The 13,743-nt window shown below is 44.6% G+C and overlaps 1 protein-coding gene across 1 annotated transcript in view; it reads left to right on the top strand.

Annotated features, from left to right (window-relative positions):
• LOC147022596 (potassium channel subfamily K member 2-like) overlaps nt 1–13,743 on the top strand; it is a 122,873-nt gene that overhangs the window by 60,917 nt on the left and 48,213 nt on the right. The gene's annotated exons all lie outside the window — the stretch shown is intronic.

A 13,743-nucleotide genomic window follows, 5' to 3' on the forward strand; every position in this document is an offset into this window, starting at 1 on the left:
TGCTTACACTTGACTATTCCAAGATGCGATTCGTGAATTAGGCTCAACATGCATAATCTTAGAGTAGGTGGTGTGACAATTCGCATGCCTTTGTATATGATGCCCTCCATAACCGAAAGTTCACTCCAGGAACCCCAGTGTGGTCACAGACAGAATGATGCATCTCGCCTGGCCTCTGACCATCCGCCAAGAATCATGGACCGTAAATGACCGAGTTCTGACTGAGTGGCTTTTTGAAGATCCGCGTTCCTCTCGTCAGAAATGGATAGAATGTCCAGCATTGAAATATGCTCCAAGTTGTCCAGTTCTCCAGTATCTGACATATGCTCTGAAATATGCTCCAAGTTGTCAAGTTGTCCAGTATCTGACAGGTATGCTCTATAAATGGTGTCTGGAAGTTGCATATCCTCCCCTCTCCTGTGCTGAATGTTGAGGTCATACCATTGCAATTGTAGTAGCATGATCTGCAGTCTCATCGGAGCGGACAGCAACGGCTTCTTGGCGATCATGTCCAGAGGCTTATGGTCATTGTAGACGGTGACTGGTTTCCAAAATATATAACAATGAAACTCCTTATGGGCATGAACTATGGATAGCATCTCCTTCTCTATTTGTGCATACCATGTCTCCGTCTCTGTAAGGGCCCTGGAACTGTATTCTTCCGGTCGGTTGTCCTGAAAGAGAACTGCATCAAGTCCACTTCGGCGGGCATCACATTGAATCGCGACTGGTTTGTTAACATCAAAGTAAGCAAGAACAGGCAGAGAACAGCAATGTTCCTTCAGTCTCTCAAATGCTCTGGCTTGAGCCGGTTGCCATTCATATTCAACATCTAATTTCAGTTGCTCTCGGCGTGGCGCTAACTCATCACTCAGCCGAGGGATGAACTTTGACAGATATGTGATAAATCCAATGAAGCGCCTCACAACCTCCTTATCGGTTGGAATCGGCATACTATGAACTGCCTAAACTTTGGCCAGATCAGGTGATAATCCATCAGCAGACAGTATGTGTCCTACGTACTGTACCTGAGACTGGTGGATTTTGCACTTCTTCAGATTCAACTTCAGATTCTAATTTGTTGCTCTCTCAATAACCTTTTCCAGAATTCGATCATGCAACTCCATGTTTGGACCGGCTCCAAGAATATCATACTTGATTGCACGAATGTTCCATCTCTGCCTTCAATCATCTGGTCCATAATCCTCTGAAAAAGTTCAGGTTTCTAGTTCCGTTGAGATAACCAACAACAACAATACTAAAGTTGTTTCTGAATTGCAGGCACTTCAAACATGCAGTGCTCGGTTTGGCATACAGTTCGGCAGTGTGCGTGTCAGTCTGATTAATCAGACAGCGTCATCGTGTTGCAGGGAGCTCCGGTTCGGCAGTGTGCTTGAGACGCTGATAATCAGATAGTGTCATTGTGTTGCAGGGAGCTCCGGTATCAATTCTGAAGGTCACTTGCCTTCCTGATACCAAGAGAGACTGCCTCCCTTTATCACCTTGTGATGCAGCCATTGTCTGCAGTGCACTGATCCATATAATTTGCCCATTGGTTTCATCCATGTACTCGGTTGTATCAGTACAAGCACCGTCAAAGTGAGTTTTTACTGAATGTATGCTGGCATGTCGACGGCAAGTTGCAAGCCAATGGTTCGGTTTCTTGCAATAAGAGCAGGTGGATCCAATGGCTGCGTATTCACCATGATTCCATGCATGGTTCAGATCCTTACCACAGCAGTGGCAGCTGTCCTTATGCTGGGGTCTCTTCGGGGTTGATCTCCTTCGTGACGGTAGTTGTGGTGCTGGGTTCAATTGTGGTTTCGGCCTCGCTTGTTTGTAGTGTACTGCAGCGACACTCTTGTCCTCATCATGGACCATGCGAATTAGAGTCCTTGGAAGCTCAAATTTCTGACCCACTTGAAGAGCTTTGGCCAGTGTAAGTTCCTCACCTCCGTCTAGCAGGCGCTGCTGAACCTTCTCCTCATACACGCCTTGGATAATCGCATCCACGAGCACATCTTCAGATTTCACATACTCGCAGTCAAAGAGAATGAGACGCAAGTCCTTAATAAAGTTGTCAAACGATTCCTCGGAGCTGTTTCCTCTTGAACAGCCGATGCCTCGCGATACGCTTGTTTTTTCGGGGACGAAGAAACAATTCAAATTTATCCAGAACTTTGTTTGGGTCATCCTTCTCACCTTCAATCCATTCAAAAGTCTTGTATATCTCTCGTCCTTGTTCCCGGATCCATGTTCCAAACCAGCCTGCCTTGCGTTTGTCAGGCAGATCAGCCAACGGACCATCAAAAACAAATCCAACGACATTTCGAAATCGAACAAATTCCAGATATAACGAAGCAAAATCCCAGTCAATCGTGGGGTGCTCAAAGTTAAGGCCCAGTCACACCTTGACGTTTTAGCCAGCAATGGCAACGTATCAAAATGTATGTAAAACGCTGGCTTACGCTGAACTTTTGATTTTTTTTTTTTTTAAGATTCGGACGTATTCATAACGAGTTGGTCGTATGCATAACATATTAGTAATGGACACAGAACGTTTCATTGTCTTATAGATAACTTATACCAACGAATGCTTAGCCTGTTGTCGGCGTTCACAACCTATGCCCAACGATAGTCTAACTTATGCATAGCGCGCTGCACGTATCGCCGACGATCACGTGGCGTAGCCGATAAAAGGCTGCCGCACAATGATTCAAATCATAACCGCCGGAGAAATGGAAGTGTCAATATCGCAGTCACACCTTGGCGATCTTGCCAGCGTATGCCGACCTCTGAAAAATGCGTTTAAAATGCAGGCGCACGTCGAATACGGTATGGGTAAGTTTGGTATACTTGAATAGAGCGCTAAAGTACGCTATCATACGTCGTAGTAAGTGGAGTATGTCTTGAAATTTTAAACGTGTTAAAAATTTTATGATGTACTTGCCGTATGCCTCACACGTTCCGCATGCGATGGGAATAAGTTGTACGCACGATATGCGATCGTTGGCACACGTCGACAAAAGTTACTTGTAAGTTACTCATAAGTCGAAACACGTCAAGGTAATTGTTACCCTCAGTGTTCCAGACTCCCTGTTTTTTTTTTGTTTGTTTGTTTTGTTTTTTCATCGGTATGACGGTGATGTTGACACTTCGATTTTGAGTGCGGTTATAATATAATATAATTAATAGGCTGCCGCTCAACGATTTAAATCATAACCGCACTAGAAATCGAAGTTTCAACATCACCGTCGTACCGAAGAAAAAAAAAAAACCAGGGAGTCTGGAACACTGAAGCTAACCATTACCTTGACGTGTTTCGACTTATGAGTAATTTACAAGTAATGTGTGTGGACGTGTGTCAACGATCGCGTAACGTGCCTACAACACGTTACTCATAGGTTAGAAATAAGTTTCGGGTACGCTAAGCATTACCTCGACGTGTTTCGACTTGTGATTAACTTACAAGTAACGTGTGTCGACGTGTATCAACGATCGCATAACGTGCCTACAACTTATGGCCAGCATAGCGGAACTTGTGAGTCATACGTCGTAAAATTTCAAGCATGTTAAAATTTGAGGACAACCGCAAAGTACAACGATGAAAGCCAGCGTACTCCGACGTATGGCAGTGTTTTTCAGCGTGCTCTCAATGTTTCCAAAGCTTACCCATAACGTATTCGACGTGTGCCAGCGTTTTAGACAAATTTTTCAAAAATCGGCATAAGCTGGCTAAAACGTCAAGGTGTGACTGGGCCTTTAACGGATGCCATAGTTTATGTATCTCGGATACCAGATTCAGATGGCACGAATGAACGAAGTTATTTGCAGATAACTTCTGACACCATGTAACATACGCAAGACTCCAGCTTGTCAGCCATCCGGGCCGTACCGGAAGTCCGTTCTTTATTTTTGTAGTTCCGTTGAGCTAACCAACAACAACAACAACAACAACACAAAAGTTGTTTCTGAATTGCAGGCACTTGAAACATACATTACAGGCAGGATCTTCCAGGAATCCTTTTTTGTTCTTGCCCCATAGATTAGCCATCGCAGCAAAGATCGGGATTCCCGTCAGCGAAGCAATGGTCTTGTATGCCAGCACATCTGAAATACCAGTGGGTGTGTTTCAGTTTCTGTTTCTTTTTAATTTAAGTGTATATATATATATATATATATATATATATATATATATATATATATATATATATATATATATATATATATATATATATATATATACAGGGTGAGTCAGAAGTAGCGCCCGATTTCTGTCAGTTGATTGTTTGTTTGCCATTTGTATTACAGTGTACAAGAAGGTAGAAATAAATGAATGACATGTTTATCTAACCATTTATTCAAGAAAAAGTTATTATGGAACTTTACCAAGCTGTTTTACTTGCAATTTTCAGTGCCCTCCCTCGTGATGGATGCACAATTGCAGCCGAGCAGGCACAGAGCGGCGCACACGTCTGCAGAGTTCGATATCAATTTCCTCAAACTTTGCAGTGATTTGAGCCTTCAATTCCTGAATGGTACGAGGCTTTTCACGATAAACAAGGTCTTTCATGAGCCCCCAAAGAAAGAAATCTGGAGGTGTAAGGTCTGGGGAGCGTGCCGGCCACTCAATCGGACCGCAGCGGCCGATCCACTTTCTGGGATGAAATTAATAATCTGAAAGACAATTATTAACAACATGACATCACAGAAAGAATCTGACAGCCAAAAAACAGAAATCGGGCGCTACTTTTGACTCGCCCTGTATATAATGACAGGATGGCCGAGTGGTATGCACACTTGCCTCTAAGCTTTGTAACCTGGGTTTGAATAATCAAATTTTTTTTATACACCATCTTCCATAATACGTGGTTCAATCTGATTTTCCAACTTATTGAAAACATTCTCCACTTGTGAGTTAATTTCATGAATTGCATTTGTGATCATAGCCCGAAGTTCGTCCAAATGTGTGGTTTTGATGCGTAAACAATAGTTTTACATAGCCCCATAAAATGTAGTGCAATGGAGACAGGTCAGGCGAATGAGGTGGCCAAGCAATTAGTCCACGTCTCCTGATCCACTTGTCTCGGAAGACGTCATTCAAGAACCCTTGCACATTCGAAGCATATCGGCAGGTAGCCTAGTCCTGCTGATACAAGGTGATTTTTAAATGATTTCATCGTCATAGTTTGGGAATCAAATGCGGTAATTGTGGTGTCGACTTGACCACTTATGTAGAAATCGTCTCATTCAAAAATTTCAACTCATCAATAAACCCAGGGTAATTGTGCATTTAACAACACCAATAACAACGTTAATAGCAACATTAACAAAACTTGACAAACAATTCTTTCTTGCACCATTTACAGTTTGTTTCTATCTTGTGTTCATCAAAAGGTTTCCTCGCACTCTTAAGTAGAATGGTCACCGATGACCATGAACCTCTGTGGCACACCAGCACTTGCTGCAGGGTTCTTGACAAACAGAGATGAACCAAACCTAACCAGAAAGACCATGGATAGGGCAGTGACATGTATAATATGTCTTTGGTTTGAAATTCACTGATTTGATCCAGTAATTCCGTGATACTTGATCATGATGCCACAATGTAAGCACACATGGCCATTGTTCGACATAAATATGGAGTTTTTTTTAATGCAAGTACTAAATGGATTAAGTTCCTTTATGCAGATGGCTCCAAATTATGGTATACTGTACACCATCCCTCCAACAGAGAGCCAGCAGTTGTATCACTCTCTACTTATCTGGAATTGATTACATGCTAGTTTGACAAATGGAAAATGTCCTTCAATCCTAACAAATCTCACAATCTCACCCTGTCACTCAAGAAGGATCGCAAACCCACCTATCTTTTCACGATCAGCCATTGGAGGAGGTTCAGTCTCATGAACATTTCATCCTCAGCATCAGCCATCACATCTCCTGGACTGAACAAACCTTCAAATTAAGATGCATATGGAACATCCTTCATTTCCCTTCAAATGTAGGATCCATTCTTTTTTTTTCCTCCTTTCACTCATTTGGAGTGGATCTCATGATGGTCCAGAGATATGCACACTCGCCTCTAAGCTGTCTTGCCTGGGTTCAAATCCTGACCCAGCTATAAACTGTCATCCTGGTGGTTCACAGGCAGGGTGATTCATCAATGTGTGTGCCGTCCCTCGGATGGACTCTAAACGGGGCGTTCTGTCTGCCGGCACTGGTTGGTGGATGTTAAAGATCCCATGGTGTCCTTCATGAAGAGTAAGCTAGCTATCGCTGGCACCATGAACGAATTACAAACTCCTGATCTCACTACCACTGGGAAGGCAACAGCAAACCACCTAGTGTAGCCCTTGTCAAGAAACTGCTTCGGCAGCACTGATGCTCTGAAACAGAGTATGGTAATAACAATCACAGATCTTTCATTTGTGAACCTTCCTTTGGAGGATCTTCAATTCCACTGTCCTTCAATGGCATCAAGTTGGTATAACACCACCAGTCCACCACCTTATGTCATTCTCCATCCTCACCTGTGATATTTTCTTACCCCATTAACCACTCCCTAAACAAACCTTCTGACTGAAAGGTTGTCGTGTTTCCTTCCATCTTTCCACCCTTCTTTTCCTGTCCGTTCATTCCCTTGCTTTGCGTTTGTTTGTTTTTGGCCAACTGCATCACCGTTCACCACTATCAGTTTGTTGCCTTTTTTGCCACCTGTCACTTCACTCCTCCAAAAGCCAGATTTTGAATCGAAAAATAACTTTTCAAACCGATACCATAAACAGAACAGTTGTTTTCATTGCATGTCAGTTAGCCAGTTGAATAGTCAAATGTCAAATGCATTTGAATAATCAGTTGCATAATCGAATGCATTCAAACTTGCATGACCAGACACATGCCGAAAAATGAATGAAAAACAGATGAACGTGAACTGCTTTTACAAAACAAGTTTTAAACGATCTTTGCCTTGTTTTGTTGTGATTTGTTAAATTTAGTGCCCTTTGACTTTCCCTCCTGAATTACCGATATGGATAAAATACAAGCAATTCAGTATTCAGACTACAGCCTTTATTCCGCATGATCTCTCACAGTAGAACAACGTGAACTTGATGACCAACGCACTTCCATTGAAACATCTTGGGAAACCCCAAGTGCATTCCTTGCAGCATTCGCATCAATTTCTCCAAACAAGAAAACGTGATGCGGAATGGTGTGAGATTGATTCATTCCTGCGTCTGATGATATCGATGTAATAATTATCAACCGGCCAGTTGTTTGTAATCACGTTGTACATGGCACGGACAACCGTCCACCTCTGTACAGCAGTCTGTGTGCAACCCTGAGAAAAACTTTTTTTTTTTTTGCATACATAGTTGAGGCTCATCGAGGAGCTGGAACAAAGAATGGATCACGACGTCACAGAACAAAAGGAACAGTAGAAAGAGACGGGGAAACACACCAACAGCAGGATTGAGGGACAAAATAGAGGGAGACTTGGACAACTCAAGGTGTGGGGAAGAATGTGGGGTAGGGGAGGATGCACGAGGTGGACAATATGGATACATAAGCAAACTCTCAGAAAGGAAAAACTGGAAATTGCAAGAAGGTGAGCTTGGAGAGGGATAATAGTGGTAGAAAAACAATCATGGTTTTAGATGGGGAATGGTCTGAGATAATGGTGAATAGCTGCTGTTTTGAAGACCTGGAGGGAAGAATGAGATGGAAAATCTGAGAATGTGGAAGTTATTTCCATGGGTGAGGAAAAAGAGGAATGAATTCTGGATTTTGAGAGTTTTGCCAGATTGGGATTGCTGGTGAACTGCATGCCCTGGGGAAACCTGGGGATGGGGAGCGTAGGGGGGGGGGCAGAGCATGGAAAGATCAGAGGGACCAGAAAGGAGGTGAGAGAGAGAGACACAGACACAGACACGTATGTCTGCGATGGGAAAGTGAAAGGCCCATATATTCAGCTTCATCGTGGGAGATTCCAATGATCTTTAAGGCCTTGGTTTCCACGGTGTCAAGTTCAGAAAGGTGTGAGGTGGTGGTGCCAATCCAGAGGGGAGAGCAATACTCCATCAATATGCGGATTAAGGCCTTGTAGGTGGAAAGGAATTCAGGTGTGCCAAGAAAGGACTTTGCACAATAGAGGATGACCATTCGGCGACTGCCTTTGGAGGCCAATTTAGAAATCTGGATTGCACAAGAAAGATCATCGCTGATCATGAGGCCCATACGTTTGAGTGACTGAACTTCTTCAAGAGGTTATTACGTCCATTGTCTTGTGCTGGAAAAATTTTGAACCAATTTGTGGACATGCCATCCAAATTCCATGCGTAAACCACTTACGATCCAGCTGTTGAAAGACTATAACTCATTAGGCATGTTTTACGGGTATTAAGTAATTTTGAACCTGACAAGCATGCAATTTCCTTCGCGTTAGATGCTTGTATTGGCGTATTTGCATTCTAATTGGCAAGTTTATTTTCCAACCTAATGATGACAATCCTTAGAACATGCTAGGTCACGTGATGTTTGATAATTAATTTTGTCAGATTATTTCAAGGCATACACTTGAATGGCCCTAATATGGAAAACATTTACATCAGTGGAAAACCAAGGTGCACAAAAGGTGCTGATAAATTCTCAGGTTTAAATTACAAATTTAATTGTCCCACGTCTACAAGTAAACTCAATAGAGTAACCACAGCTAATTATGCAAGAAAGTGGAGAATAACCTCATACATCGTTTTTAAAGCCTGGATCTTTGCTGAAAATTGATTTGAAAGTTAATATGTCATCGTTGGGTTCACCTGACAACCCAGTCCCTGGGTCCACTATGGACTCCGGTGGCTGGTTCTACTGGGTACCCTGGTCAATTGGTTCACTGCGGACACCCCAGTCAATGGGCCCACTATGATCTCTGGTCACTGGATCCATTTGGTACCATGGTCACTTGGTTCACGTAGACACCCCAGTTGTGGAGTCTGCGCTACACCCTGGTGTGTGTGTCCACTGGACCCCCAGTCACTGGTTTCACTGGACAACCAGTCGTTGACATCACTGGACACCCTGGTCGCTGGATTCATTTGACACCCTGATAGCTGAGTCCACTGGGCACTCCTTTTTCTCAGTGTGCCTGACATTCTGTCGCTGGGTCCACCCGACATCCCGGTCACTGGATGACCTGGACACCCCAGTCAATGTGCCCAGTATGGACTCCAGTCACTGGGTCTTCTGGGCACCCTGGTTCTCCTTGGTTCATGTGGACACCCCGGTTGTGGAGTCCACTGGGCACCCTGGCATTTGTGTGTGTCCACTGGACCCCCAGTCACTGGACACCCCGGTCACTGGGATCACTGGACACCCCGGTTGCTGGTTCCACTGGGCACGCTGGTTGCTGGATCAACTGGGCACCCATTTTCCTCGGTCCACCTGACACTCTGGTCGCTGGATCTGCTGGGAATCCCAGTGGATAGTTCCACAATGGACCCCGGTTGCTGGGTCCACTGTGAGCACCTCGGATATGAGGTTCACTGAGCACCCTGGTGTGTGTGCGTGCATGCGTGCATGTGATTATTTATTTTCCCATAAGTTTCCCACTGGAATGTCTGATTTGGTAAGGAATATTGGAACCCAGAGAAGTTTGGCCAGCCAACATTTGGCCTTAGCAGGCATCTTTTACATGTCGTCTGCCCAGGATATGTCAGGTCTGATGGTGAGGTCCATTGATTCAAATCGACTGTGCATTTCTTCCAGAGGTTCATTAATAAAAATAATGAATTGTGAAAATACAACGTGGTCATTTGAGAATGACACCACAAGGTTGTGGTACTTCCTTGCTTTAATTGTGAAGTTTCAGTTGCCAGACAATCTTTCGATGTAATGTGGATTTCTATCGGGTGGTGAGGTCTTTGATAAAATTGTTTATATTACATAGTTTGTAACCAACTATCCTCGTATTTATGACATGACAGAAAAAGAGAAATGTTCAGATTATACTTTGCTGGAGTATAAGGCTTCGTTTTTATTTAATGCTACATTCATCCCAAATGCCACATGGTGTTTTGTTTGAGTCTCACCAAGTGTTAGCTCATTGTTCTGAGAGTTGACGAGTTGCAATAAATGGAGGTCAGCCAAGTGACCTTTACTGGCTTGTGATCATCCAAATGATGACAAGCTGCAATGCCTGAAACGTTTGCCTCATCTTGTTTCCCATGGGGGGGTAAACTTGTGCTTTTTTTCAAATCCACTGTTTGGGGAAGAAAAAAAAAAAAACACGATTTGGCTTTGCCAATCTGTCGGAGGCTCGAGATGCTCAGATGTTCCTTGCCTGTTGGCATTTCTTGGCATCTGTTTCCTCCAATTATTAACATACAACAAACCTCCTCTCCCCCATAATGGACACACTTTATAACTAAAAATGTAATGTTTTGTTGTTATCCACTGGTGTTATCAGGGGAAGCATTGTGTATGCTCTTCCCTCCAGGGATTCATGATGTCGGGTTTACTCATCCATACTCATGATCTTTTATGCTTTCATTAACCCTCCCCAACCCTCCCTCTCCAGCTTATTGTGCACCCCTCTCCTTTTCCCTTCCTTTTGCATTTTTGTATCCCTGTACCCCACCCCCCCCCCCAAGCATAACCGCTGATTTTCCATTCCTGTTATTTTAGCCCCCCTTCTTGCTGTGTTTGAGCTTGTATCCGGCTGATTCATTCCATGTGTCCCACTCCTTCCCCTTGCTCTCATTCTTCCCCCAAGTATATCCCTCTGTTGTGTCCCTCTACCCCGTGAATTTCCCCCGCTTACCATTGTCATCCTGTTCTGTGTTATGGCTCTTCCATGAGCCTCGACTTTGTACACAAAGAATAACATGTTTAACGAATGAAAACAAATAATTCCAATTAGTTTGCTTTGTTCCATTAATTCTCTGTCTGTTGTTTACATTTATAAACAGTTGATACTTTGCTGCAGGAGTTAACCAAATGTATTATTGAACGTTTTGTGAATATATTGTTGTGGGCCGGCAGGGTCAGGTGACAAAACGACCACGAGGTGGGGGAAACTAAGTCGATTCCCACCAGACTCCCCGGAATTATAAGCCGTCGCTCACGGATAATTCCGTGACGCGGCGGGTCACTTCACCGACCGTGGACGCCAATACCTCAACCGCGTGGCGTAGAGTCCTCCTGTCGAGAATCAAGTTACCTAATTAACCACGCAGTTTCGATTACCGGGGAACCACGCCCTCGGTACGCCTTGCCCGAACTGGATCACTCTACCAACTACCGACTACCTTTCCGGATCGGATGCAGTCGAGCGGCACTGCCAAGAACATACCGGCTGGAAGGAACGGATTATCGGGAATAAAGACCCAGCTAAACTTAGATTCGAACCATGCTGGACCAATGGAGGAAAAGACAAAGGTGAGCTGGGAACATTTCTACAATTGTTATTTATTTACAATAAGGCGGGGAAAAGCGTGTGGCACAACAAACAGGGTTATTCAGTATGTAATGCAGGGGAAAGATGAGAGAGGTGTGGTGCGGCAATTTTACAAGCAACTTACACGGACACAGTGCAGCCTTGACGCGAGATTAATAAAAGCAATAATTACAACAATGAAGATCTTATACAGGCTTATCTAATGGATAGGCGCCAACACACTCAGACACACACTCAGACGAAATAAACCCAATGAAAAGCAAAGGACTTTTGCAGCCAGGGAGGGAGGGAGTTGAGGTCAGTTTTTGTTACCTGAGCGTTTCGAGGGAAGGGACGCTCTATGGTGTGGCTCCCGACAAAAGCTGCGCAGTTTGGTCCACAGCCACACGTGTGGTAATCGTGTCTGGTGGAGTCCAAGAGGCGAGAGATGAGCAGTTGGCAGGACCAGGTTAGAGGCTTGGTCGAGGTCCTTCGCATCCACCAACTCCGACTTCTCCCTTTCAAAAACCAACCGCGACCTTTCAAATCCAACGGCAACCTTCCCTCGCATCCAACTCAACTTTCCCTCACATCAAACTCAACCTTCCCTCGCATTGAAGTCAACTCTGAGGATTGTCCCATACTTTATAGATCACGGAGTTCGGGGTAAAGCCATGGCGAAGCCGACATCATTGTCCATTCTGATTGGACCGGGCCTTCATGTTGTCCGCCTTTCTGGGCGGCGTTTCGGCCAGACACTGGTGAGGACCGCCCACACCGCCGTGTCTGGGTTTGGAAAGGTGGAAGCCGATGCGGCTTTCATAGCGAACTTCGGGATTCTGCCTCAGAAAACGAGTCGCTGGATAGTCAGTGGTACGCTATGGTAAGCGAGATGAGGGTTTCACAATTCACCTCAGAAAATAAATGAGGAAGAGTGGGAAGTGGAATGGAGGGGAAAATGATTTAATAAAATAAAAGGGAAAAAATGATTTATTAATCCTAACTATAGCACATCGCAACACACGCCCTTGTCTTCCCACTACACAAAAGGTACCTAACTACACGTATATTAATGAAATAACTGACTCGGGACAACTGTATGTTGTATGCAGACGGTTCCGAGAACCGTAACAATATTAACTTTGTGAGGTTTACACACTATTTATACCTTTCAATTTCCTGTTCACTTCGTATTTTAACCCCAGTCCGACCAACAGTGGTCTTTTTGAATCCCAGGCATACATTTTGATGTGTTATTTCGGTATTAGTTTTTACAATCTATTTTATGTTCTATTAATTTGTTTACCTATGTGTGCCGGTAATATAGAAATGCGGAAATGGCCCTTAATGTGTTATTAAATATAGGATTAGCCCAGATCCCCCATTAAATGCATGTTTAGCCAGGTTGTTCGGTAAATGGACGCTACATGTGTGTCGGGAGGTGTAAGAGGCTGTTCATTGTTCGTACATTGGTGGTGGACCGAGAGGTTCTTCTTCTTCCTTCCTCTCTCCAGACAATAGTCCCCGCCCAGCTCTGAGAGGGGGGGGGGGTAGCAGAGAGTAGGAAGTGAAACTGAAGGAAGGAGCCAGTGGGCTTCGAGACAAGCGAGCAAAGGAAAGGCAGGGTGAATCTGCCGGGAGAAAAACTGAACCTGAGCGTGCCGAGTCTGCGATCGGCAGTGGTGAAACTGAGCGCCGAGGTGGTGCGCAATCGGCTTTCGTGAGGAGCACATCGACAGGTTCATCCGGAGTCCAGTGACGGAGCCTCTGACTGTCCCTACTCACCTCACGGCTCGACGATGTCTTGGAATCCCATGGACCCAGCCTGCGGAGCCCAACACCTTGATTTGGCCTGGTCTGGTGAACAGGCCAGGTCTGGACTTGTATACTGGACCTTGTGAGAAGCCAGCTGGGACCCACCATCGACCTGACGGTCTTTTACCGTCGACGTTGCATGGGGTCAGAACGCGCTGAGGAGGGCGTGCGCAAGCGATGCCTTGAGAAGAAAGAGTATGACGCCACCATCTTGCCATGCGGCATGCTCGAGCTTAGGTGCTCGAATCCGTGGACATTGGCTTGTCACGAGCCACATTCGTGTTTTTGACACTTTCCTCTCATCCATGAAACATCACCAAGTACTCTTTGTCTTGTCTGCATGTCGTTTAAGGTTTATCTCGTTAGGGTCCCCTTCGAAACCCGTAATCCTAGCTCCCTAGTTAAGAACGGGCAATAGATTAATTATAACATTGTCGTGAATGCTTTGCTTGTGTTGTCTTTCCCTGATGTGTCCCCAATAAATTTGGCTGATTCGT

This window comes from Eptatretus burgeri, chromosome 7 (genome assembly GCF_056783735.1).
Source record: "Eptatretus burgeri isolate ZD-2024b chromosome 7, Ebu_testis_v1, whole genome shotgun sequence".
NCBI classification, from domain to species: domain Eukaryota; kingdom Metazoa; phylum Chordata; class Myxini; order Myxiniformes; family Myxinidae; genus Eptatretus; species Eptatretus burgeri.